The 25,405-nt window shown below is 47.9% G+C and overlaps 1 protein-coding gene across 3 annotated transcripts in view; it reads right to left on the reverse strand.

The window, feature by feature from the left end:
* The window catches only part of JSRP1 (junctional sarcoplasmic reticulum protein 1), a 36,517-nt gene that overhangs the window by 7,409 nt on the left and 3,703 nt on the right, over positions 1 to 25,405 (reverse strand). Inside the window, exons 1-2 of one of the 3 annotated variants that reach the window (XM_062596204.1) lie at positions 959 to 1,113; positions 603 to 682 (exon numbers count right to left, since the gene is read on the reverse strand). The exons of 1 other annotated variant lie outside the window; for it this stretch is intronic. The gene's annotated coding sequence lies outside the window, so the exon portion shown is untranslated. Of the gene's footprint in view, positions 1 to 602; positions 683 to 958; positions 1,114 to 25,405 lie in introns of those variants that run through there. One more of the 3 variants, XM_062596208.1, reaches the window with a different exon arrangement.

Below are 25,405 nucleotides of genomic sequence, written 5' to 3' on the forward strand. Positions count from 1 at the left end.
AGTGGCACGGCCACCACGGGGTGTCCCCGCTCAGCGGGGTCCCAGTGAGACCCCAGCACCGGGGCCAGAGGAGGATGCTGAGCCCCTTCCCAACATTGGAGGCTCCTCCGGAGTGAGGATTGGAAGTACCAACCACATGGCAACCATCCCGGCCAGGCGGTGGGGATGGCCACCGGCACCGGGGATGGCTCGTCCCGGCCAGGACGGCTGCCCGCAGCCTGGAGAGCTGACCTCAGCCCTCGGCTGCTGCCGGAGCTTTCGAAAGGATGGAGGCAACCTCCCGTGGGAAGGCGGTGCCACCCGCCGCCGCGCGCCCGCTGCCCTGGGCGCACCTCCGCGCGCCCGCTCTGCAGAACGTGCCAAGCCGCGGCCGTGAAATGACTCTGCCCGCTTTGCCGGCGCCGGGACTTCTGCTGCCCACGTCCCACGGGCGCCTCTGCTGCTGCCTCGCATCCAAACCCCCCCCCAAATAGTCCCTTGCCTTCGCCGCCCGTCCCGCCAGCGCCTGCCGGGCGGTGGCCCGGCCCCGGGGCCGCGTCTGCTCCTCGCTGCAGGCCGCCTGGCGCTCGGCGAAAAGGGTTAAAAGCACGGCAAAGTCGTACCTAGGGCTCCGCCGCGGCCGCCTCGCCTCCCGTCCGCCTCGGGTCTCGCCGGGATAATATACAGCAACAGCTGCCGGATCCTGCCGGAGCAAAATAGCACCCAATCACGGGGCGCTGCGAAACGCGGCGCCCGGCGGGGAGGCCGGCCCGCCCGCCGCGCGTGCCGAAAGGGCAAGTCGGCAGCGGGCGCCTTCGCTCCGCCGCGAGAGCCGAGGGGGGACGCGGGGCCCAGCGACGGGCCGGACGGCCACGGCGTGTCGGTGGCGTGCAAAGCCAGCGGGCGTCAGGCCCGGTGGAGAAGAGGTGACGCCCTCTGGACATCCACTTCTGAAAGGGTTTAGGTCTATAAGCCTTACCACGGGATGTTCTGGTTTTGCGGTATTGGTATTTTTCTTTAGCACGGGTTAGAGAATTGGTTGGTTGCAAGATTTAAAGAAGGAATAAACCAGGTGCTGGTTTCCCAGAGGATCTCATGCTTTCCTCCTGGCTTCCTGATACCAGAAGTTAAAGGGAACCGATCACCAAAAATGGTCCAGTCGCTCCTCAAAGTCCCGGAGTTATCGGACAGTTGCAAATGGCCCTCTCTGTTTCCCATTACCAGCCTTAAAAATAACTTACAGCACATTTTTTCCCCTTAACATCACTTTCGTCTCTGTTTTTCTGATTTCTCCGTGATGTATGGCCTGGCCTGGCCTGTGCCCAAGGTTGGAGGTTTCCCAGGAGTTTTCACACGGATCCCAGGGCAGAAGTGAGAAGGGACAGGGAGGAGACCTGCAGGGTGGCGGGGTGCATGTTTGCTCCCTTGTTTCACCCTGGCATGATAGCAGCTGCCACAGCTGCAAGGCTCTGGCCTGCAGAACCAGAGGTAGGTCCAGAAAGACCAAGTCAAACCACAAATTCCAGTCCCAAACAGGACTGCAAATCATTTCTGTCTGGGCTTTCCCAAGCACGTCATGTCTCTCCTTCTCGCGGAGGATCCTGGCTTTTCCCTCCTGCCTGGACCGTGGGGATGCACCCACGCAGCGCGAAGGAAGCCTGCTGCTCCATGGGCACCTGCCCGAGAGCACCTTTCGTCGAGGAAAAACACATCGTGGTCCTGCTTTAGGAGCATGCAGCAAACGAACTCCAGAGCAGTCATCTGCTTTCCAGGGCAGGGATTTCCCCTCTTTGGCAGAGGCAGGACAAAGCACGCAGTGAACCGTGTTGCAGTATAAATAACATGCTGCAGAAGCTGAACCCAGATGGAGGAAGAGAGGAGCTATAAACAAAGACCTCGCTGTGCCAGGGCTGCGGGCTCGTGTGCCAAGGGTATTTTTCTCAATTTTATTCCCACTCCGGTAAGGGCAGGGCAGTTAACCGGCGAGGCATGTTTGCTTTATGAGGATGCAATGAAAGCAGAACATCATACACAGGCCAAATAAAAATCCCTTCTGTTCCCAGTTAATCACGTTTCACGTGATGCTTGCAGAATCGTAATCTTGCCCTCGTCTCCTGTTGACTAGCTCATCCTCCCAGGGAAAAGAGAGAGAGAGAAAAAAAAAAGGAGATGGAGGGATTAATGCTTGCAGACATGCCAAGCCCAAGCTGTGCTTCATTCTGGAGCAGGGACGTGGGACAGAAATCTGCTCTCCCATCCCTTCCGGGGAATCTTGCAACACACGTTTCCTGCAGTGGGGAGGGACTGGGAGTGTTTTTGTCTCTGCACATTTAGCTCTGAACACTCCCATGCCGAGTTCGAAAGCCTCCATCATCACTGCACAATTTAACCCAGGCAGAGGGAGGAAAGCAATTCCCAAGGGCCAATTCTTTCCTAATCCCTCGCAACTCCCCTTGGTCCCTTGCCTTAAGATTGATAAGGGACCAGGTTTGCTGGGAGAAGTTGGGGGAAAAAGCCTTGGAAATGTGATCCAGCTATGCAAAAACGCAGGGAGAAAGTGGCTGGCGGAGCAGCACAAGGGATAATCAATCAGCACGATGGACCGGGGCCCGGCCGCCCACAGGCTCTGCTCAGCGTTCAAGCTAAATATCAGCTCTCCGGCTTTGGCTCCTCAAGGCAAATCTATCTTCTCCGCCTTCCCAGGCTGTCAGCTTGCCTCGGATTCGCACGAGTGCTTTTCTCGCCGCGGCACGTTGGACACCCCCACAGCTCTGCCACAGCTCGGCGGTTGGTAGTCCAAGAGCCCGGGTTTGCGGGTCCGGATGGACCGAGCAGTGCTGCAGCATCGCCTCGCTTCTATGGCAACACTCATTTATCCTCCCACCAGGACATAATCTTCTTTGTTGCCGTCTTAAATAACTTGCAGTTAAAAGGCAATCATCAAGACATAAAATTAGTCACTGATTATTTTCCGTGCGGGTTAGTTTTGGTGATGAATTTTCTTTTTTTCCCTGCAATTCATTCACCGTCCCTAGAGCCCCTGTTCCCGCCTCTGAGCCCCCCAGTCCTGCCTCTTTCATCTCCTGCCAGATGTATGAGGGAAGGCAGATGCTGGAGGCCAGTTTCATGGCTGGATTTGCTGCTTCCCCAGGCCCTGGTCCAGGTACACTGGCTCACCAGGTATGTTTCCAGGCCTTTCCACTCATTGGCTGCAAGTTGGATGTCACCCATGGCTATATCAGACCTTTCCAGCTGGATTCCCCAGGCCTGTGAAGCAGCTACCTTCTTCCAGTCCTCGAAGCATTTATCTTCCAACCCTGCATGTAGGCAGGGTTGGGCTCTTGCCCTCATTTAATGACAGGAATTTCAGTGTTGCCTGCTAAGCCTCAGCCCAAGCCTATGTTCAGGCCTGAAAGAGCCTGGTGTCTCCACGGGCGGCCTGAGCTTGGGTGCAGGTTTGCAGTGAGTTGAAGGACACAGCACGGAGGCCATTTGGCATTAGATTTTCATTTAGAGTGGCCCACGGTATGCACTAACTGACTCTTAGCTAGGAAGGTCCAGCCAATGGCAAGGACCACTGGGCTTTGTGGACATCACCTCCAGCCCAGCTCCATATGAGGTGCTCTGTAACGTTGCTTGAGCAAGATTCAGCTCCATGCCAACATTGTTCCCAGTCCCTCATGCGGTGGCAGGCAGCGGCAGGCGCTGGAGCAATCCCAGGTGATGCACATGATGGCCCCTTTGGCTCTAGGCAAGCCCGACACAATGTGCTGCCTTGCAGCCACCAGCAGCCAAACAAATATCTGCAGGAGGTGTGCATGGCACTCAGGCCAGGCATTGCACGGGCTTGTTGCAGATGCTTCACATTTTGAACCCTTCCGCCCTGCTATTAATTGTGGCTGGAGATTACCACTGGGCTCAGGAGGGACTGGAGTTGGGAGCAGGGCTGATGGATGGAAGAAAGGCTCACAGCAGTGTAATTTCTGGGGGAAATCAGGTGAAAGAGCATCCCAGTTCCTTGCACTATCAAAAATCTAAAGGTGCAGGTGTCCCCATAGCAACCTGGCCATAACCCAGCACTGCAAACAATATTCTGCTGACCTAAAATTCCTCTTTCAATTGGATCCAGCAGCCATTAGCTCTTCTCATCCTGAAGAGTTGTGCAATATCTGTGTGCTGAAATACAGCTGCTGCCTCCTAACCCTGAGGTAGCAACACATCAGCATCAGCCAGAGAGATGGTTTCTCCAGGTGATTAGAAGAACCACAGACCTTTATGAATACTGTCATTATTTGGGAACACTCTGGAAGTTACAGGAAGTGAAGAGACACTCTCAGTCTGCCAACTGCAAGTCTCCTGTCAAATCACAATCTATCATCATGGAAGATTTTAAATATGTTGAGCTGAGCAATCTCCTCGTGGAGGTGCAGCTAATTGCAAGCTTGGGGCATTTTGGAAGCTGGATGTTCCTGTGGCTTTGTGCCACCAAGCATAACCATGGGGTTGGGTAATGTTTCCCAACACACTGGGAGGGATCCAACGAGGCAGACCACGCATCCTTTGTGCAGGCCAATACCCACAGGTAATACCTGGACGGGCTCCACTGTACTGGTGCAATGCCCTGTCTGGCTGCTTGCAGGTCCCAGCCCTGATGGGTTCAGCTATGAGAAAACATCTAATACTGCAGGACTGCTACAAGGATTCAGACCTAGGCTTTCCCCTGTAGCTTCAGTGTTGCTGTGATTTGCCTAGTCAAGAAATCACAGCTGAGGATGCTTTCTGTCCCTCGGCTGAGGCAAGGCAGAATTGGCCAGGGAAGAAACAGCAACTCTGTGGGATTTGTGACATCTCAGTCTGGCCTGTGCTTTAAGAGATCACAGTTTGTAGAGTCTTTGAGTCTCTTCTCTGTCCTCCTCTTACCCAGAGCGTGTAGCTCTTGGTGGGACAGCAAGCCAGGGAGATTATGGGTCTTCATTTGAAGGCAAGGACATGCCCATGGAGCAGGCTGTGAGGACATAACACCACTGCTCCTTAGAAGTGAAGTGGGGTCTAGCATGATGCCAAAAACCAAGCACCAGCATAACCTCCTGTGTGCACATTCTTCCAGCAGAGGATAGCAAAGATAATCACATCCATCCCAGAAATGCTCTCCCACTTGTACCTTTCCAGCACTGAACTACAGCCAGCTAGCCCTTCACTCAGGGACAGGGCAGTGTCTTTAGCTATCAGCTGCATCCAACTGTTTTAAGGGTCCATGTTTTCTCATAACTGTTCCTAGTGGTGATGGCTGAATCATGCTGGTGGCAGGCCTCAGCTCTGCAGAGCTCCTGCAGGGTGAGGAGCAGCCATTGCTCAGGAGCCCAGGGATCTGCTGGAGAACAAGGCAGATGGACCCAAGCCATCTCTGGTCCCCGGAGTGGCTCTTTGGGGTGGTCTGTTGATGAAAGGCTCAGGCAAAACCAGGAAGAAGGTCACCTCCACTGATGGCAATGGGAGACACATTCCCTCAGTGCACCCAGAGGGGGCTCCAGGCTCTGTGGCTCTGCCAGGAGTGTGAGGTTTTGGTGGCGGGGAAGTGTTAATGATCACATTCGTCTGTTTTATCCATTAGGAGGAGGGGAGAACTTGGCCATTAACTGGCCCGGCAGAAAACGGATACTCTGCTCTGGCCTTACGCCAGCGCTAATCACCCTTCATGCTGATACGGTGAAAAAGCAGCTGCTCAGATAACATGAACAGATCCAGCCTGGCTTCGGTTTGCTCTCAGGTCCTGGCCTTCCAGATGGCCCCAACAAGACTCCTGGGTTCACTTATCAGCTTTAGTTCCAGGGCTGGCCAGAGCTCGGACATCTCAGCACCATTACAAGACATCAGGCTGTCAGGGACAGAAAATACCGCATCTAATGGATCTGTGACCCAGAGCTGGTTGTGAGCAGTATGGATACGCTCTTTGATGAAATAAGTTCAGAGAAAAAGGTCTCTGCTACCTTCATGGCAAAGAGCAGAAGAGGTGACTAGTGTCTATGTCAAGACAGAGGCTCAAAGCCTCTGCTGCACCACAATCTCCTCTCTCACTTGGATGTCTACATCTAAGCAGGGACAAGCATGGTGCATAGGTTTGCTGCAGCCAACGTGGTGGCAATCTGGACTGTGGCAAAGGGTTCTCAGCCCCTGCCCACAGCTGCTGTGATCACACGCAGGTGAATAACACTTGTAATCTATGATGCCTCTGAAAGACCTTACAAAACACAGCTCTGGGGGTAGAGCATTTCACCAGGCTCCCCTGTGATCTCCCTAAAAGCCACTGAAAGCACTGATTCCTTCGCACACTGTATGATCTACATCTATTTGGAGCAGCTCTATATTAAAGCCAATCTGATCACACTCTAATCCACGTGTGACCTAAATACTGTGACTTACAAATCTCAGAGGTTTTCATTCTCTATGCTTGGCAGAACAAGCAACATTCAGGTCAGCTGGAACAGAAGATGCCGGATCCCATTAAATGCTACTTTTAGTCTCAGCTGCTTTCAATAATTGTTCCATTATACGTTTTCTCACAGCCCAGTGCTGCTTAGGGCTAATCATTATTCTCTTTGAAGATTTACAGCCGTTAGTACCTCTGAGGAGAATACAAGTAAGTGACTGTGTTTGAACATGACATTTCAAACGAACTGTCCTTGGAAGTGCTGTCTGGGAACAGGGAAACAGGCTGCGATGTTTGTCCCTTAAAGGGTTACCGCTGGGAGTTGTTGCTCCATCAGCCTGTCTAGTCTGAAACACGGACGTCGGGGAAAACTGAGGTGAAAGGAGATAAAATGGGAAGCGAGTCTTTGGCGGGGGGGAGGGGGGCTGGTCAGCCCCAGGAATGGCCTGGGAATAACGTCCCGACGAGCACAACTCTGCCTTGTTTTGACTTTCTTTCCAGTGAGCAGTGACGGATTCGTTGCTGCCCCTGACCATGGCTGAATGTGCACCTTGCGTGGTGGGATGTGCAGATCTCCCCCTCTTTTTGCCCATGGCATGTGACCGGTCAAGCAGCGCTCTCCCCTTGGCATCTGCACGGCGAAGCAGCCATTGGGGTCTGATTTCACTGTAATCCCTCAGCTGCTGGCGGCCAGGCCACGTTCTTCACCTAGGCCAGAGCTGCAGCCCTGTCCTCCAGCCTAAACACAGACTAAACCACCCAATTTCAGGTCCTCTCAAGCCACGAGAGAGCCTTCGTGTTCTCACCATCGTGGCAGCCTCTCTCTGTGCTTGCTCCAGCTTTGGTCTGTCTTTCTGGATTACTTTGGCTCTTTGGGATGATGGTAGGAGACCTAATCCTGTCGATTTAGCACTCTCCTTTCACCTCTTCAGTTTGCAAACCATCAAAAGAGCCTTAACCAGGGCTCCAGGTTGCCCTGACACCATTAATAATGCTGCCACGTCCCGGTGGGATTGAGCAGTCATCTCAAAAGCAATCAGCCCATGTCAAAAGAAAATCCTTTTCGACCCTCTGTCATTGCAGGGAGGATATTCGTGGTTCGCAGGAGCCTCTCAACAATTTCACAGGAAGCTCCTGGAGCTTGGGGGCCTCAGGGAGGATGCTTGCCCAGAGGCCCTTTGCACTGGCTGGGTTACATGGCAGGAGGGAGAAAATGCCCCAGGCAGGCCGATTTCAAGTCTTTAGGATTAGGTGCATCATAAAAGTACAAAGTACACCTTAAAGTAGAGCTGAAGCCACTGCAGCAAAGACAAAAATAGCAGGAACTTCTTAACCATCGGGAGACCCTCAGCTGATGTTTCTCAATGCCATCTTCCTCCCCCACGCAATTCCCCATTTTTCAGCTTTGAGCAATTTTTCTCTCTCTGTTGTTACCAGACAATGAAACCTCAAGTGAATATTCAGGAGCCTTCAAAGACAACACCCAAAGGTTTCATACACACCGGTTGTCTGCTCTCTCTACCCTGCCTCACACCATTTATTTCTTTGTTTCCCTGTGAGGGAAAAAGCAAGCTGAAAAGATTTTGATTTCTGCTTTCTTAAAAAGAAGTTTTCCCCTTGACACCACCAGGATGGTCTGCTCCAGTGTTTCCTGACTCTCTAAGGAATGTACTAGTGTCCTCATGGATGCGTTTTGCTACTTCTGAGGTTTGGAAACTTTGAAGATGCCTCTTCTTCTCCAAAATTTGGTCTGGTCTCTAAATCAGTTAACTATAAACAACACAGAAAAGGCTAAGATTTGGGGACAAGGTTTTTTGCGTGAAGTTCCCTTCTGCTCTCAGCTTTCATTCTCCTTACCTGTACAAACGCCAAACACAATACATTATTCATAATAACAAGCAAGAACCAAACCATTTAAGGCCATTTCAGCCTTAAAATAGCAGCAAACTCCCTTTCCCAAAGCTGCATTCTAAATTATTTATTTTTCTCTCCTTTTTGCCCACTATTGTTAACATCAACCTGCAGAGAGGTTTTTGTCCAGCACAGGCAATTCTACTGCAACAGTGCAAACATAAATATTCATGTCCTCCTGCCCTACTTGAGGCCCGTAGGAACTGTGGGGCTCTGGGATCACATTCTCCTAGCTAAATCAAAACACATCAAATCTCACGATCTCCAACATTTTCTATTCCTTTCCCCAAATCTCCCTGCCTGGTCAAACAGCACGGAACAAGATCTGTATTTAAACTAAAGGTTTGAGACTCTCCATGACCAAATTTCTAGAAATATGTGGCTGAAACCGGGTGAAGCAAGCAGTCGAACGGAGATATGTATGCAGAAGGGAGCATCTCCCTTCACCATTGAAACAGCTTCTGTTGACCCTGCACTGCCAAATACGCAAGCAACCATGCGCAGAGCCTGGGAACCCAGTGCTGCAGTGCTAGAATGAGCATACTTTTGGCTTTGGCTGACAGTAAGCAGCCAAGCAATTAATTTTACCTTCACCTCATGGACTAAACACAAAAGCCTTCTGGCAGCATTGCTCTACTTTCGGCATCTGGTGCTTGTGCAGTGTCCATTCGTACAGTCCTAAGAGGACAGAAATCATTGTAACTTGTGCTCACAGGTCATCGTTAATACCCACAACCTACTGGGGCTTTCTAAATTGCAAACCCTTTAGTTGAGACTATGAGTTGCAGGCCAGGAGGAGTTTTGCTAGTATAAATCCAAGGCAGCTTCACTGAATCAATAAAGTTATGCCAGATTTACAAGGGGATTAGAGAGCTGTGGCTCTTTGGTATCAAAAATGCCAGTGTGTAAGATGGATGCTCATGCAAACCTGCCTCCCATCACCAGAAGAAACAAATGTTCTCAAAAAGCCAAGGTGTGATCGCAAACTTGCCAGGGTTAACACAAGCTTAAGCAGGTTTTTTTTTATGAACTGACAGACCAGAAGATGCAAGAATGAAACTTTAATGAAAGTAGGTTCTTTTCCACTTGGCTGCCTGTCTGTAAGGGAACTTGGACAAAGACCTCCACAGGAGGTGCCATTGAGTTATGCAATCATTCTGGTTAATCTTTGGCTATGTGCGCTGTTTTTTATGCTGTTTTCTCACCAATATAACATGGTGATGGGAGTACCAAGGCTTGTTCTGACTACTGATCCTCCCCTTTTCTCCTCTCAAAGACAGCTTGGTTAAGCAACCTCACTTTCACTCCAGGACCAGCACCCTGTGCTCTATTCTGGGGGCTGGAGACAGTAATCTGGATCCAGGAATCTTGGATCACAGGAGCAGAGCTCAGCACAGACTGAATTAATTCCCATGATTGTCTACAACACCAGTCTGGTATTTCTTGGCAAAAAGGCACAAAGTAATGAAATGTGCCCCAGGATGAGGCAGGTAGGAGCAGAGATATATAGAGAAAATGGCACGGTGCCGGTGTTTGCTTTTGTGTACAGCCAGTGAGGACTTGAGTCAGGAGCCTGGAGGCTATGGTAGTAACAGCTATTTAAAGTGATGATGGAATTATTAAAAAATGGCAACACTCTTGTATGAGTGGGCAGAAGAGCGGGAGATGATTTCCTTCTCCGCAGCCTTATACCAGCAGCAAGGTGCTCAGCTCCTCAGGCCCTGTTCCCTGCTTGTACCTTATCTCTTGTCTAAAAACTCCTTAAATTAACAGAAATCCACTAAAGGTTTTGTGCTTTCGGGTGTACAGCTCAACTAAAGGACCAGCGACCTGGATCCAAATGCAGGCTCTATCCTGTTGAAGCAAATCTAGGCACAGCAGTCAGAAGGGGGCTTCAGCCAGGGCAGAAGGACATGGAAGGGCAGGACCATGGCCCGCTCCCAGACTGGCAGGTTGGATGCAGCCAAGGAGAGCCATTGCAGCTGAACTCATCCCAACTGGATGGTCTCCAGCAGCACTTCCAAACCCTTCCTGCTCCTGGGATCTGCCTGGCTTTGCCTAGCTCTGGAGAGCAGCATTCAAGGACAGGGTGCCACCCATGCAGTGAAGGGGAGGTGGAAGTGCCTTGCCCTTTCTAAGCTCTGGAGCAGGCGTTTTCCTTTGAAGCGTGGCTGCCCTCGAGTGGTGCCTCAGGGGCACAAGCGAAGCCCATCAAAGGGATGCTCTCTTGCGAAACAGCTCCAAGACAAATGTTTACACATTAATATCCATAGTTTCATCAATTCTCCTCCCCCCTCCTCGCCCCCCATGTATCCAGCCTGCTTCATGCTGGGAGGTATGAAAGCAGAGCCAGCTGACTCCTTCTGCTGGTTTTTTGTTCCAGTGAAATGCAAACAACAGACTGAAAGAATTTCCTCCTCAAGCCCCAAGTTAGGCCCCAAATTAGCCATTCAAAATCACTGGAGTTTTCTTGCTGTAGGAAATGCTGCGGTAGTATTAGACACCAGCAGCCTCCCTCGCTCTGGACACTGTGTCTGCCAGCCCCAGGTCTCTGTATCTCAGGAAGGAGCCAGGTCTCACCAGCGTGGCGGAGCCGGTTTCAGCTCTCTACAGCAATGCAAGTGATGTCACGTTCTAGAAATCCAGAGATTTTAACAACAAAAGCAAAAAGAGCACAACCATTTCCTCTTTAATCACCTCTATCCCTCCAGAGATGTGAAGGTGGCACAGTCCCCCCCCCCTCCCTTCCTAGCAAAGCTTTGGGAAATAAGCCTCTCGTGATGTCTGATGAATCCCACATGCCACCTGGATGTCTGATGAATCCCACATGCCACCTGGAAGCCAATTAACAATACACACCTCTGACAACCTGCTGATTATTTGTGTCTCTGCACCTCCGTAATGTAGGGAAGGGTGCTACAGAAACGCTGAGACAGCAGAGACAACTCGGCCTTAAATGCACACAGAAGATATCCTCTGCTGGGGAACTAACTGCTCCCAGATTGCTCCATTGTCACCACTGGCCTGTTTATAGTTACTGGGACCAGGAACAGAAGCTGTGGTGGCCCAGCAGAGGTAATAAGCCAGTGACTGAAAAAGACTCAAATAAACTTGCGCCAGAATATCATTTGGTGTGTGTTTTGCTCTTGCGTTCGGAGGTGAATGATCTCACCAGGGAAGAATCAAAGGCAGAAGAGCATTTTTTGCAGGTGAATGAACAACACAGCCAGGCTGAGAATTACAGGACAAGACAAAACAGCTCACAACGCAAGGCAGAGTTTGGGTTTGGCTGCAGAAAGATTTGAAGTTATGCGCTGCCTCGTGGGAATTTCTTTTAATGTCACGTTGGGGAGGAGTGCTGGTGAATAATTGCTCCACAGCAGGTCCAAGAAGTGAATAATTTTCCAAGAATAAAGGTTAAAAGCCTAGATACTCCAGTGAAGGGCACTCTATAAATAGGGCAAACCAGGCAGAGCAGTGGGAATAAGTGGCGAAAGCTTCACATGGAAAAGAGATGGAAATGATCTGACACACATGTTGGGATCAGACATGTGATCATCTCTGCCAAGCAGATGTTTTATAAAAGCTACCATTGCACAGAGGGCTCCTTTTGATTTTCTGACACCCCTCTGAAAATGTGGCCTGCTGCACTTTGGGCTGAATGAGAATATTTAGTTGTCTGGAACATGGCTGTTTAAAACCATCTTACTGAAAAGCCGCGTGACTTGACTTGTCCCTGGACAGGAACACTGTGCCGGCGCCGAGTGACAAGGCACCAGGCAGCTGAAATTTGGTGCTAATCAAACAATCACAGGGGACGACTTCTGCAGCCAGAGGAACCAAAGAAGCCTCATTTCTTCCTGATTTACATTCTTCATCCTCTCCATCCTTATGCAGTAACAGGCTGAAAATGAGCTAATGCTGCTCTGAGATCTTAGAGTCAATGCAGATACAACTCTGCAAATGTCAGCTCAGGCTTTACAACAGTGAAAAGGCATCCTAGGGAATTGTTGCAAATGGTATAGAGATCACATTGGAAAAACCCATTGTATTTTTGTATAAATCCCCTGTGCACATGTATGGTGAACACTGCCAGCAGCTCTGGTCCCCTCATGTCAGAAAAGATACAATTAAGATAGAAAAAGGGCTGGGATGGAGGTGGGGGCAGAGCACGTGAAGGGCAGAGCTCCCATGTAAGGGAAAACAGCAGAACGTCAGCCTGGAAGAAAAACGACTACCTGAAAGAGCTCCAAAAAGCAGGAATGCCATGGGGAAGGTGGGAAAGGGAACTGTTACTTTTTAATTCGCATAGCAGAAAACCCGGGGCCCCAGATGCAGTTTGCAACAGGTTAAAAACCAGTGAAGGAAGTACTTTTGCCCAGCCACATCATGAAATTGTGGAGTAAATATGTTGGAAAATGGTTTAAAGAAATACATGGAGGACCGGCCCACGAGGGGCTGTTAGCCTCCCGAAGCCAGGATCAGCTCATGGTTCAGAAAGGCATTAAACTGGCCACCGCAGAGGACAGAGACTGTGCCACACGCCTGCATCGTTGGACTTGGTTTGCTGATTCGCAGTGGAGGGTAGGTGCGAATCTAGCAAAGTCAGATGATTTACAGGAGCTTTACAGTTGTGTACAAGGTTAGATGTGGGGTCCAAATCTGCACATCAAAACAGATTTCCCATAAATTACTATGTTAAGGCTTTTCATCAAAGTTTAACAGCATGAATTATGATTCATGAGGAACCTGTAATGTTTAATTAAAGGGAAGAAACCAAGCCTGCTGTGAAAAACCTCCAGATCCCATGCCAAGCTCATCATTATCTTAATTTACGGGATGTAAACAGGCCAGAAAAAAACGGCATAAGTGGTAAAGTCATGTAACTTTTGCCAATTTGGAATTCAAGGGCTGTGCAAAGGGAAGATGATTTACAAACTAAAGATGACGACAGTGGAGGTGTAGCGAGAAAACAGCAAAGAAACTAACCGATTGCGCACTATGAGAACATCTAACTAACTTATTCCCTACTACAGCTGTTCTTTTTGCTACTCCCCCCACTTTCTATCCCCTTGCATGAAGGTCGCTGGTCTTATACATCCATTAAATTCTTGATTGGCTTAAATTACATGTGTCCTTCAAGCTTCTAACCCTAGATGTCAAACCATCAAGGTTGCTATGTCAGTGATACGGATATAAATTCTGGTTAACTCCAGTGAAACTGATAGAATTACTTTGGATTTATACTAGTAGTACCAATGCCCTTCTCCACTATCCCACTGCCAGGGAATGTTTCTCCAGTCTCCCCGGGGTTCAGACTTACTTACCCTGTGCATGCCTCTCAGTGTAACCATGCCCATGATGGCATGCAATGTGTGCCCAAAAAGGGATTCTTACCATTATTCATAGGGAAAAAATGCTGTGGGATTGCTTCCCTTCATGTAACTAACCAATCCCATGAGCTCAGTTTCATGATTCCTGATTTCTAAGTGAAATAATTTCCAACATCAAGAAGGGAGAGGCTGCTGGGTTGTGGGGAAGGCAGTAACTGAGGCCGCTGTGAGCAACTGCTTACAAAAGAGACCAAGTTGGGAGCCACACCTAAGCCAAGCTTGGCTTCCTGCACCTTCTGCCTGGAGCCTTTCTAACAGCCAGGAGCAAGACAGTGAATTGGGACTTCAAGCAATACCTAAAAGCCACAGAAAGCTGTTGCTGGACACACCTTCAGTGGTGTGTTCACTGCTCCCTAAATAGAGCAACTCTCCACTTACATGGGAAAGAGGGATGTGAAGAATTTGAAACCAAGAAGGGAGAGGTCACTGCAGAGAGAATGCAGCTCGGCTGCAGTTTCGCAAACTCTCTAAATACCGCTCCCTGCTGTCCTGTCCAGGCCTGGACAGCATAGAGAAAGCTGAAACAGCTCAAGGGCTTAGAAAGATAAGGGGGGAAAAAAGGGGGGAATGACAGCAGACAACTCCCTGACTGTATAGGGAGATCACTCCAGCTTCCCTCCTTCCCATCCCTGTACAAATCAGGATTTCCCAATGAACCTGCATCTGGGTACTAGAGAAATTGAAAGGATCTCCAGAAAAAAATGGATGGCTCATGCCATGACCCCGAAGCATTTCACAGAGACACAGAGGGGCACTAAGCTTCAGTGCTACAGCAAAACACCTGGGACACAAACTGCTTTGCTTCCTAGCTGACCCACTCCTCTGAAAGAAGGCTCATGCTGCATTTCAGAAAGACATTAGATTCACAAAAGGGATCCCAAAGCAAAGTCAAACAAATTAAAAAGGCAAAAATATATGCAAAATTGCCCAGCCCAAGACTCTTGGGTGCAAAAAGAGTTACAGATGCCAGGAACACCCATGCAAGGGGAAAATCTGAAGATAAGCTCACACTGCTGGCAGGAAGAGATCAGCTTGTCAGGGCAGCCTGTTGTATTCCTGCAACAGGACGGGTCTGAAGGATGCAGACTGGAGAAAATCATGCTCACGTGTATGAGGCAGAGGCTCACACAGCTCTGGAGCGCGAGCACTGCCACGCAGCCCCGCGGGCGCTGACCCCGGGACCATTCCCCGGCCTCTCAGGGTTTCGGCTTCCCTTTCTGTAAAATAGGAAGAATATTTGCTGCCCTCCCCACAGCACAGAAAGGTAAATGAATTCATTAAGACAGGTTGGAAGAGAACCTAGATGAGTTTATTATTGTAGTCTGCATTTGTGTTGCAAAGTTTAATCTTAAATCCACCAGCCCCGGTTACTCTACATTATTCTCTAGAGCTTTACTCTGTTCAGCTTTCAGCATCCAAACAATGTTTTTTTCCATTCCTCCTCTCGGGATATGATCCACAGCTTACCACAACCCACAGCCAGAAATCATCCTTGACACCCAGCTTACAATTTCCATTAGTTTAGCTTAATCCCTTTCACGACACAGCCTCGACGCTGCTGCCACTTCCTCTTCCTCCTTGGGCAGTAAACACTGGCAGCTGGCTACGGCCGCGATCGCTCAGCCAACCTGCGACATCTGCTCCCTTATTCCCTGGCATTCGGGAGCAGATCCTGGCCCAGCAGGGAGCCACGTCCCAGCAGATTTCTCCCCTGCCCCATCCCACCTCCATCGCTGCAGAGCTCTTAGCAACGCCGCTCCTCCCGCACGCAGCTTCCTCCGGCGGCGATGGCAGCCAATGGGCGAGTCAGTGAGGAGCAGAAATGTTTTCTGCTTGGAGACAGAAAGGCAAAAAGATAACTGAATACAGCTGGCTGGGCTGGAGGGAGAGTGCAGCCTCTGGGGATCCACCCGGGGAAGGAAGTGGAGAGGTGAAGCAGAGCAGCAGGGGAAGGCATGACTTGTACAGAGAATAATAAAAAAAAATCAGTCTGATCAGCCTATATCCCTAATGAATGCAGCCAAGGAATGAAAGCCTCGCGGCAACATAGTGCTGGAGTTTTTCTTTTCTTATACTTAAGAAAATTGTTGTCAAGTCCAGAAAGAAAATGCAATGAGAACAAGAGATAAGCAGGAAAACTGGACAGAGTGAGGAGCGTAGGGAGGGGAGAAATACAGAAGAGAGAAGGAAAAGAAGAATCAAGAAAGTAGGAGTGCAAACAAGCAAGCAGCTCAGGGGGAAAAAAAAAGGCAGGGTGTGAAAAAAACAGAGTGGTGAGAAAAAGCATAATGAAGCACTAAAGAAAAAAACAACCCAAGGGGAGCAGGCAGGAACAGCACACGCTCAATCAACCCCGAACAAAAGCAGCCATGGAGGCAGTGGGGATGGACCCAGGGCAGGTTCACGGGATGGTGATCTACATCCCGTGTCCAGCTGCTACGAGGAAGGAGCACAAAGCTTCCCCCGACCTACCCGGAGCCAGCTGGGGGCTCGAGCGCATGTGTGGGTGTGTGTGCACACAAGGTGCTTTGGAGAAGCAGTAACCGATCTGCTTGCAGGTGAGCAAAGGTACCAGCCCTGCTAGTCCTCAAGCACCTACTGTGGGAAGGCAGAGAAGGATTTACAACTTGAAATTCAATGTATTCATAAAATACTAATTTTGGAGGGTTGGGTAGCTTTAGTTGGATAAGATGCTGCTCATATTGTCACCTTCTCTCTTCCAAGCACTTTGCAAGAATGACACCTGAGAACATATCTGCATGGTACACAGATGGTTTCCCTCTTCCACAAACACAGCAGAGGTCTGGAGAGATGCCCAGGGTCACTGAAACGTTGTGTATCAGAATTTTGGACCTGTTTTCCCTGCCCTGTCCAATTACCTGACCATCACTCTCTTTGTAGCAGTGCCCCACGCAGTGGGGGAGCTTGTTCTTGGTGGGTGCCCCAGGGCCAGCAGGAATAAGTGGGATCGGTAACCTGTGTCCGCGCTGCAATCAGCAACCTCTGCCATGTCTCCGCTGTGGCCACCTCTCCCATCTGCTTTCACTTGGGCCAGATGGGAAGGGGAGGGAGGGACAGGGGACGGCGCTGCATTGCTGGGACGTCAGGGGCCCCCCGTTTCTTTCTATTCTTTTCCTAGTGACACTTAAAACTGGCTGGCCCCAAAACGCTTTCCGATTGCTGCGTGTTTTCCTACCAACATGAAGGTGAGAATCTTTCAGAACAAATCCTTCAGAGGCAGGAAGAAAAATAAACAAGCCTGGCTCCACACATACGTACACCTCCCTCCTCTCCTCCCTCCCCTACAAGCCTGTTTTGGAGCTGCTCAAGCAAAGGGAAGAGCGAGCACGAGTAATTTTCCACGCATGCAGGGAACAATTGAGCCCTGCATGCTTTTTCGTCGTTAAAATGCTTCCCTCCAGCACTCTACGTTCATCCACAACGGACAAAGGCAATATGCATGCAGAGACCAGTTTGGTCTTGCTCCACCCTCCACTGCTGAGGAGTCGAGGTGCAGGGTGACGGGGAGGAGGAGTGGGGGAGAGATACTAATGTCATGACGTGGGACTCGCTCCAGCTCCTTTAGCTCTGCACGTAGGGGATGTCGGAAAGCAACATCTGAGTCATCGTTACTTAGCCACAGTACAGAGCAAGCGCAGAGTCAAAAATGCCCAGGTATGTGGGCTACTTGGGGAGGGGAGAGGGGATGGGGCAGGCTCAGCATGGCAGAATGAACGCGTGGGATTTGGGGGACGTACCGCTTGCACTCCTTGTGCGGTACAACTGCCTCGCCACACAGCCAAGAGGCTGGAAGGAAGCCACATGGCTCTGTGCAAACACCAGCCTGCAGGGTGCTTGCCCCCTGCGAGAGACGACAAGAACACGTGTCCATGCTCTTACCAGATGCTGGTGCCACACTGGGGCTCAGAGGCTTTAGGCAGACTGGAGTAGAGTGATTTAGGCATCCTCAGCATCACACAAGTTCCTCACAGTCTCCACAGCAGCACAGCCCAAAGGGGTCTAAATGCAACTGGGGGAAGCAGTGCAGCTACTAGATGCTGGAGGTTTGAGAGATGGAAGAGTGCAGCCCTAGTCCTGATGCACAACAGGGTGATCCCTGAATCAGGCAAGGCCTGGCCATAAACCTTTTCATCTTAATTCCCTTTCTGCCTCCACTCCTTTCGGTTTGGGGAACATATTTCTGTTACTGTCCACTTCCCCTGGCAAAGAGTTTCCCAGCTCTGAGCAGCAGCAGCCCCAGCTACAAGGAGGAAGCGGAACTTGTTTCAGTGCCTTGAAAGTCCCCCCACCCGGGTGTCAAGCCTACCCAAGGCTATGAAAAGCACAGCTGGTTCTTATAGCACAGTTCTATCCAGAATAAGAGCTACAGCCTTTTCCAAATAAAATTGCTTTTATATGTCTGTTTCCAGGACTTGTAGGACAGCAGGGAGCAAGCTTTGGGTTGGCAAGTTCTTTGCTCTTATAAATAAAATCACAGCATCATTTCTGAGCCCCTTTCAGTGCATCATTCTTGCTCTTCCTCGAGTGATGCTTACTAAACACACCATCCTGAGAAACCTACTCCGTACTAGGAGCCTTTAGGGCTGAAGGGGCAATACCGGTGGTCTTGGGGAAACCATGTTAAGAGTACATTTAGCTCTGAGCACAAAGAAAGATGAAAAGCAACTAGTTTTCAGCCAAAAAAAAAAAATGAAAAACAAAAAACTCTTAGTTCCTTATCAAAAATAAGCATATAGAAGCTAAACAGACTCAGGCCCAGACTGGTGGGAAATCCTTAAGTAACATTTTTGCGGTGCAGAGTAAAGTTTTGCCAACCTCTTTCCACCAAGATACTATTGCACCAGTGGTTCAGTTGGTGGTTTGCATCCTTCTGCCAGACCACTGAAAAAGGCTTTCAACAAAACATCAAAGCAGAGACTCAGTGAATCACAGGATCCAATACTGAGGTTCCAACAGCCCTTTTGGTAAGCATAACAAGCATTAGCCCTAACGTTCTTGTCAAAAGAGAACCCCCAGGTGCATATGCCAAGCTTTTCTCTCCCTATTGTACTCGGATATGTGTGGGTGTTTTACCTTATTTCAGCATTCAGTGAATGCATTTATAAACAGTTAGGTTCCACCTAAGAGATGATGGCACTTAACATGGTCACCGAGAGATTCTTTGTATATAGAAGTTGAGTAGCAGAAATTTAAGTTGGCTAAGGTATTTCTTTGACAATAAGTATAACAACACGGAAAAATGAAGCTATTACAGAAGGCAATCTTGGTTTGCTTAGCCTAACAAAACAAAGGTCAAAATGAGTATGATTGCTATGTATAAAAGTACTCTTGAGAGGGCTTAGACACTTAATTAAGCATATGGACAATGTTGGCATGAGACCAGCTGGGTAAAAATCAGCCACACATAAATATAACTGGGATTAAAAAAGGACCTTCATAATTCTTAGAGCACTCAGCTTGTGGAACAGGCTTTCAGAGGACATAGTGGAGGCAAAAATCCAAATGCTTTGAAGATGGAGCATTATACCTTTATGAATGGTATCCTGGACTATGTGTGATGACAACAGGACTGGATTTGACTCAGAAGCTGTCTTCTAGCCTTATGCTCCCATTACTAAAGATGTCCCACATTCAAGTCTCTGCAACTGGGAAATTAAACCTTGCAGCACGAGGGGAGGAGGGGCAGGAGGAGGAAGGGTGTCCCAGTGCTCAATGTCCCAACAAAGCTTTGCCAAGAACTCTTGAAATCCTCCCAGATGAAAAATCAATCAAAGAAGCTACATAAGCTGACTTCTCTTGGATTGCTTGTGCCTTGAGACTGTTAACTTTTCAAAATGCTATAATGAGCGAGGAACTTGGAGAGCTACAACAATAGCTTATTTTCAACAAAAATTAAGAACAGCTTGTTTTTCCTAATCTTTCAGTTTCCTCCAAACAAATGTGTCATGGCTGTTATACCTGGAGGTCATGGAAAAAAGGTCTCATCAGAACTGCTGTGAGAAATATTATGGCTTGAGAAAAACATTTTGAATATGTCCTGCATGAATACAATAACTAGAGAGCAAAGAAAAACTGTCTTCCTTAAGCATGGTTACAGAAAGCTGAATAGCAGAAATGACTTTAAAGAGAAAATGCCCAAATATTTTCTAGTAGTAAGGACAAAAATGCACTATAAGAGACTGTCTAGGGAAATTTTGGCTTCCCTGTCACTGGAAGATTTTAAGAACAGGTTAGATACACTTCCATCAGGAGTAACTCAGGAAAACATGTGGTATTACAGTCTGAATTAGAATGATAAAGGCTTAAATCAAGCCTTATTCAGAATTAAACCTTTACATGGCAGCTTATTCACACTGCTTTGCATGCAAGGCTCATGAAAGAATCTACTGTCCCAGATGTTAAGGTTTTTGGCTTCCCAGGGAGGCACTAGCTGATCAAACTCAGTGCTAGAAGATACGCTGCTTCAAACTTGGATCAGATCTTTGCAATATAAAGCCCTTTTTAGTAAAAACTCAAAAGGGTTAAAAGTTTCAGGGACACCAAGAGGATTCTCCAAAGTAGCAGTACAAATGACCAGAGTTTTATTGCCATCGCATTGGTGTTGCTTGGCAAAGATACAAACAACAGCAATGGCAGTTAGAGCTGTTCAGAGACTCAAGACAAAGATAATGTCAATTTGCATTACCATGAGAATATTAAAATAAAAAAATAGTTTAATATGAACTGATGATTCAGGACCACCTCCATAACATTTCACGGGAAAAAAGCATCCAGTTACAACCAAGCAAGCATATTTCTGAACCTATATAAAAACTTAAAACCACAATACATAAACTTAATTGAACTCTAAACAGCAAGACATTAGGAAATCATTGAAAAAAATGCCCAGTATAATATAAAAGAGAATTAAACATGACTATCTTTGCAAAAGAATAGTCTCCCACAAACATTTTTAAAGACAAGAAGAGGATTATCAACAAGAAGTGAGGCAGGATAAGGACAGGTGATTTAGTTCTATGTCAAGGGAACATTTTTGCCTATTTCAAAGGTGCTTTGAGGTAAATAGACGTTTTTAAAGTGACCCCCCAAAAACCCCCTCAGTCCATTTTTTTGCAGAATTTGAGGCTAGAGGAGGCAACCTGAAATGAGTAAAAACTCTTCAGCTCCCCTCTCAGCTTTGCTGCTGCGTGCCCTGAGGATAGTCCTTTCTACCTTTTGTCTCTCATTTTCCCCATCTATACTAACACAAGTGCAGTAAGTTCCAGCCTCCCTAAGGGATGCTCTACAGGGATAGGTTTTAACGTACATACTCCAGCCCATTAAGTCCATGACTCGATTCAGCAGAACGATGGAGCAGTCGCACTGCGTACGTTGTTCTGACAGCTGTTAAGGACTGACCTGCTGATGTTCATCGCTTCCTGTCACATCCCGCTCCTTAAAGAGGAGCTGATTACATTCTCCTCCCAAATGAGCTCAGTGAGTCTGAAGATGGGCTGAGGCTGTACAATTGGACAATATGATATTTGGCTACCGGTGCTGCTTGACAGCTGGCAATCAGAGATTGAGGACATGTCCGTGTCCAAAGCAAAACAAATATTGCACGGAAACATCAAGGAGAATAATAAACTGTGAGGTAAGAAATACATGTGCTTTATGACAAAATCCAGGGAAAGTACCAGAAAGGCAAGGGATGGTTTATAGATGACGAGTTGAACTGCAGTCTGCATGCAACTGAAGAGGACATGCTAAACAATCCAGAATTAGCCTGTGAAACTCCCTAAGGACTGAGATAAACACTTACATGGAGATCAGACATCCATAGGAACAAAAGTAATAGCTTCAGCAGTTAAAATACCCCCAAAATATATTCAAGGTCTAATTTTCAAATCACTGTCTAGACAGTAAAAATAGACTGTAACAACTGCTCCCTTTCTTTAGATAGACTTCTGAAGCACTAGGTTTTCAGACCTTCTTCTGAACTGCTTGGTAAAAGTCATTGTAAGCAAGAAAACAAACTGAATTGGTCTGATCCAGAATGGCATTTTCCAGCTTTCTTGCCTTCCTTACGTCAGCTCTTTATCTTTCAGCACCTTAGGAAATCTGTTGGTCTTAAGTTACAAACACGCACTCAGCTCTCCACGGCAGCGTACTTTTGCAGTGATAAAAAGACAGTCGATTTCCATGACCTTCCCCAAAATCGCCAGAAACGAGCGGCAGGAGAAGTCAAAAGCACTACGTTATAGTCAGGAGATTTAATTGTCGGACGACCCTGCCTCTGCAACCGGAAGCCCCTGTGGGTTGAGTTAGCGTATCTTGGCGAGGTTGCTGTACTTACACGCAGCGGGACACTCGGGAATTAACAGCTCCCCTAGGGCCCGGTTACTTAGGAAACACGGGGACAGCCGACGTGATTTTCTCCAGAGTGCTGCTGTAAAACATTACAAAATGGCCTGGCGGTGCTTCGCACCGAGTCGAACCTTTCAATCGGGGTAAGTAATGAACCCCTTCAATTCTCAGCTTCTCCTAGAAGTTAATGAGAAACAGGAGGCAATGGAAGTTAATGTGCATCTAGAACAGCTTCATAAATAAAAACCTGTAAGAAAACTGGAAAACTCTGGTAATGGACTAGAGGCTCCGAAACCTAAATCAATAACGATTAAAAATCATGTCTTTTGACATCCTGGTGACTTATTTGATGGCAGCTTGGAGTCAACCCCTTATGAACACCACGACAGCACCAGTTGTCTTGGGTTTTCCTTCTGCGGCTTCCAGAGCGATGGGTGGGGAAAGCTCGGGGTGGGGGTCTGCTCCTTACTCGCTCCTCTGAGGGGTTTTCCGGGACAAGAGGGGCAGCGAGCCAGGTGGCTGGAGGGGAATACGCTGCAGGGCGAGCTTGTGTTTCCACTGCCGTACCTGCTGCGCCGGGGAAGGGCTTATCAGAGCTGTCAAGCTGTCACCTTTCACTAGCCTGTAATTCAAGAGCATTATTTAAAAACCCCGTAAGCAGATGTGGTGGTGTTACCAAAATCACATCTCGGGGTTGCTGTACCCAAAAGAAAGCAGCAAGCAGCACAATCCTACGGCTGCAAGAAATCGCCCCGGGGCCAATTCTGCCGGCCAGAGGCCTTCATCGGATTCCCGTACCAGCAACTCTCGAAAGGACCGGTGTGGTGTGTAACTTATTACAGGCTAAATAACCTTCCCTGCCCTGGAGGCCTGCTCGTTTTATTTATGGGAAAATACGCTCGTTAATACTCTTATCAAAGGAATGATCTAATCGGGGCGGGGGGGAGTCTCCTTTGAATATATCCATTTTAATGAGGTGCTGGGCGAAATGTTTAGGCAGGCAAAACGGACTCTGAACTTGTTTCTGACGGAGCAGATTCTGCACAGGTCTTGACGCTCATCCTGCCGGCATCTGTGTGTTTTGATAACGTTTCCAAATGAAATTTTGAGTTACAAAAACCGAGCTGTATGTGCACTTCCTCGGCCCTAAGGTTGACCGATCTGAGCACAATAGGAATTAAATGAAAATAGCCAACCTTACCCAGTGCGGCCTCCTCCCCCCCATCATGAAAACGGGGGGGGGGGGGGGTGTGAAAGCGGCCCACCCTGCAAAGAAACATTGGATTGTGCTGAACCAGTCCGTTAAAGAAAAGGGAAGCTAAGCAAAAAATAAACGAATAAATCCACAGCACAAAAGGCTCCAGCAAGCGGCTAGGCAAAAGGGTCAGCGGAGAAAGAAAACGTTGGTGAAAGAATTCCACAAAGCCACTGCACACCCAAAATGCTAATTGCACATGATCAAACAGGGGCTTGTTTTCTCAGGACCTGGCTCGGCGAGGTGCTGTGCACCCCACTGCTCTCCTCCGTGCTCCAGGCAACTAAGGCATTTGATCTCATCCGCAAGTTAAACTCCCCTCTACGGGACTGCACACTTTGCAAGGATCTGATCTTAATCACTTTGCATTAACTTGGGGAGGGGGAGCTGGGGGACGCGGAGGGAAAACACTGCGAACGGGATCTGGCTCAAAGCAAATAAACCAGGCAACGTACCATGGCGGAGAGGATGTTGCAATGTCTGGCACCGTATTGTTTTGCAACTACCTCTGTATTCTTCATGAGCATTTGTTTATAATTGGCAGCAACACCCAGAGAGGGAAAAAAAAAATCAGCACAAAAATAAAAAGTTTGCGGAACATTATTCTTAAATTACAAAATCACAAGTGCAAATTGCGGAAGTGCTCTGGCACACTTCTTTTCCCTGAAATTTTAAGGAACCCAGTAATATCTTGTGTCTCTATAATGCTTACTTGCTCGCTATCTAGCTGACTATATTTCCTGTAATCACTTCACACTTCTCCCCTCACCCCCGCATTATTTTTCTACAGCAACTGAAAAGAATGCCTAATAAGTTTGATCCTGCAAACTTACAGAAGACAACTCAGAACCTACTAGGTGGTCACCACTACACTGGGTTACACCCCTCAAACAGATAACAAGATTTAAAAAACATATTAAGCATCTGTTACCTCAATTCAATATACAGTCCTCTTCATACCAGCTGTTTTAAGTGAGAAAGCAGAGATCCAAAGTTTCCTAGGTGAGAAGTACAGACATTCGTTGGCCTGAGCTGTGAGAGGCTGCTTTCTAGTCTAGTATCTCACAAAGACCTTGGAAAATAAATTCTTCTCTGTGCTGATAAACATCTAAGAATGCTAGTTTTACTTTGCAGTGGCACACAGAATTTCCTTCTAGCACAAGTGGATCTGCAAAAAAACCTGACCTTCAAATCAAATCATCCTCAGAGGGAAGAGTCAGTGAAAATGAGGAGAGTTTTCCAGGTAGAAAAAGTGTTCTAATTAAACGTCCCACAAAGATAATAGCTTGCAACACATCAAATATCATTTTACTGGGGGAATATTCAAGATTAGCTGAGAGTTAACTGTTACCGTAAGGCAATGAATCAGAAGCTCCAAAGAAGGAGACGGATGGATTTAAGGGTCTACCTTATAAGACTGACAAACTACAGATGTTATAAATTTTAGATATAACACTGTCCAGTGTTTTGGTAAAGACTTTGTAATATTTTACTGTACTTCTCCACATGGAGCTGACCCAGATGAACATTTATAGTAGCCTGGGATTAAAACCCGCTAAATTACAGGGTGGAAAAGTCATCACATACAATGATTTCTGTGAAAACATCTTATGATTGACATTTCTGTCTCATATTCTATTCTGTTTTGGTGTTTAGCTACAGCTCTGTATAACTCTTAAAACTGTAAGAACAAATGGAGCCCTCCTGCAATGGAAAGAGAGAGAAATGCAATCAGAACCACTTGATTGAAAGTCTTAATCACTGAATTTATTAAAAAGTTTTTACCTTTTTTGGGGGGAGTTAATAAATCTATAAAGATATGCAGGGACTGTGCACACTTTAAAAGGCAGTTTATATTTTTCTTTCTGCTGAACTTCCCTATTCAGCAAATCAGAGGCAGATTAATTCCTGTGATGCTGCTCAATGTCATAAACAGCCCATATTTCCACATTCAAGAGGAGCTCTGACAGCATGACACAGCTAAGCAGAAAATACAGTAGGTTTTCTGCGACATGTCAAATATCATTTTTTTCCATTCATCTTCACTGGAGCTTTGTTACTCCTCTAGAACTT

Source organism: Rhea pennata, chromosome 27 (genome assembly GCF_028389875.1).
Source record: "Rhea pennata isolate bPtePen1 chromosome 27, bPtePen1.pri, whole genome shotgun sequence".
Taxonomy (NCBI): Eukaryota; Metazoa; Chordata; class Aves; order Rheiformes; family Rheidae; genus Rhea; species Rhea pennata.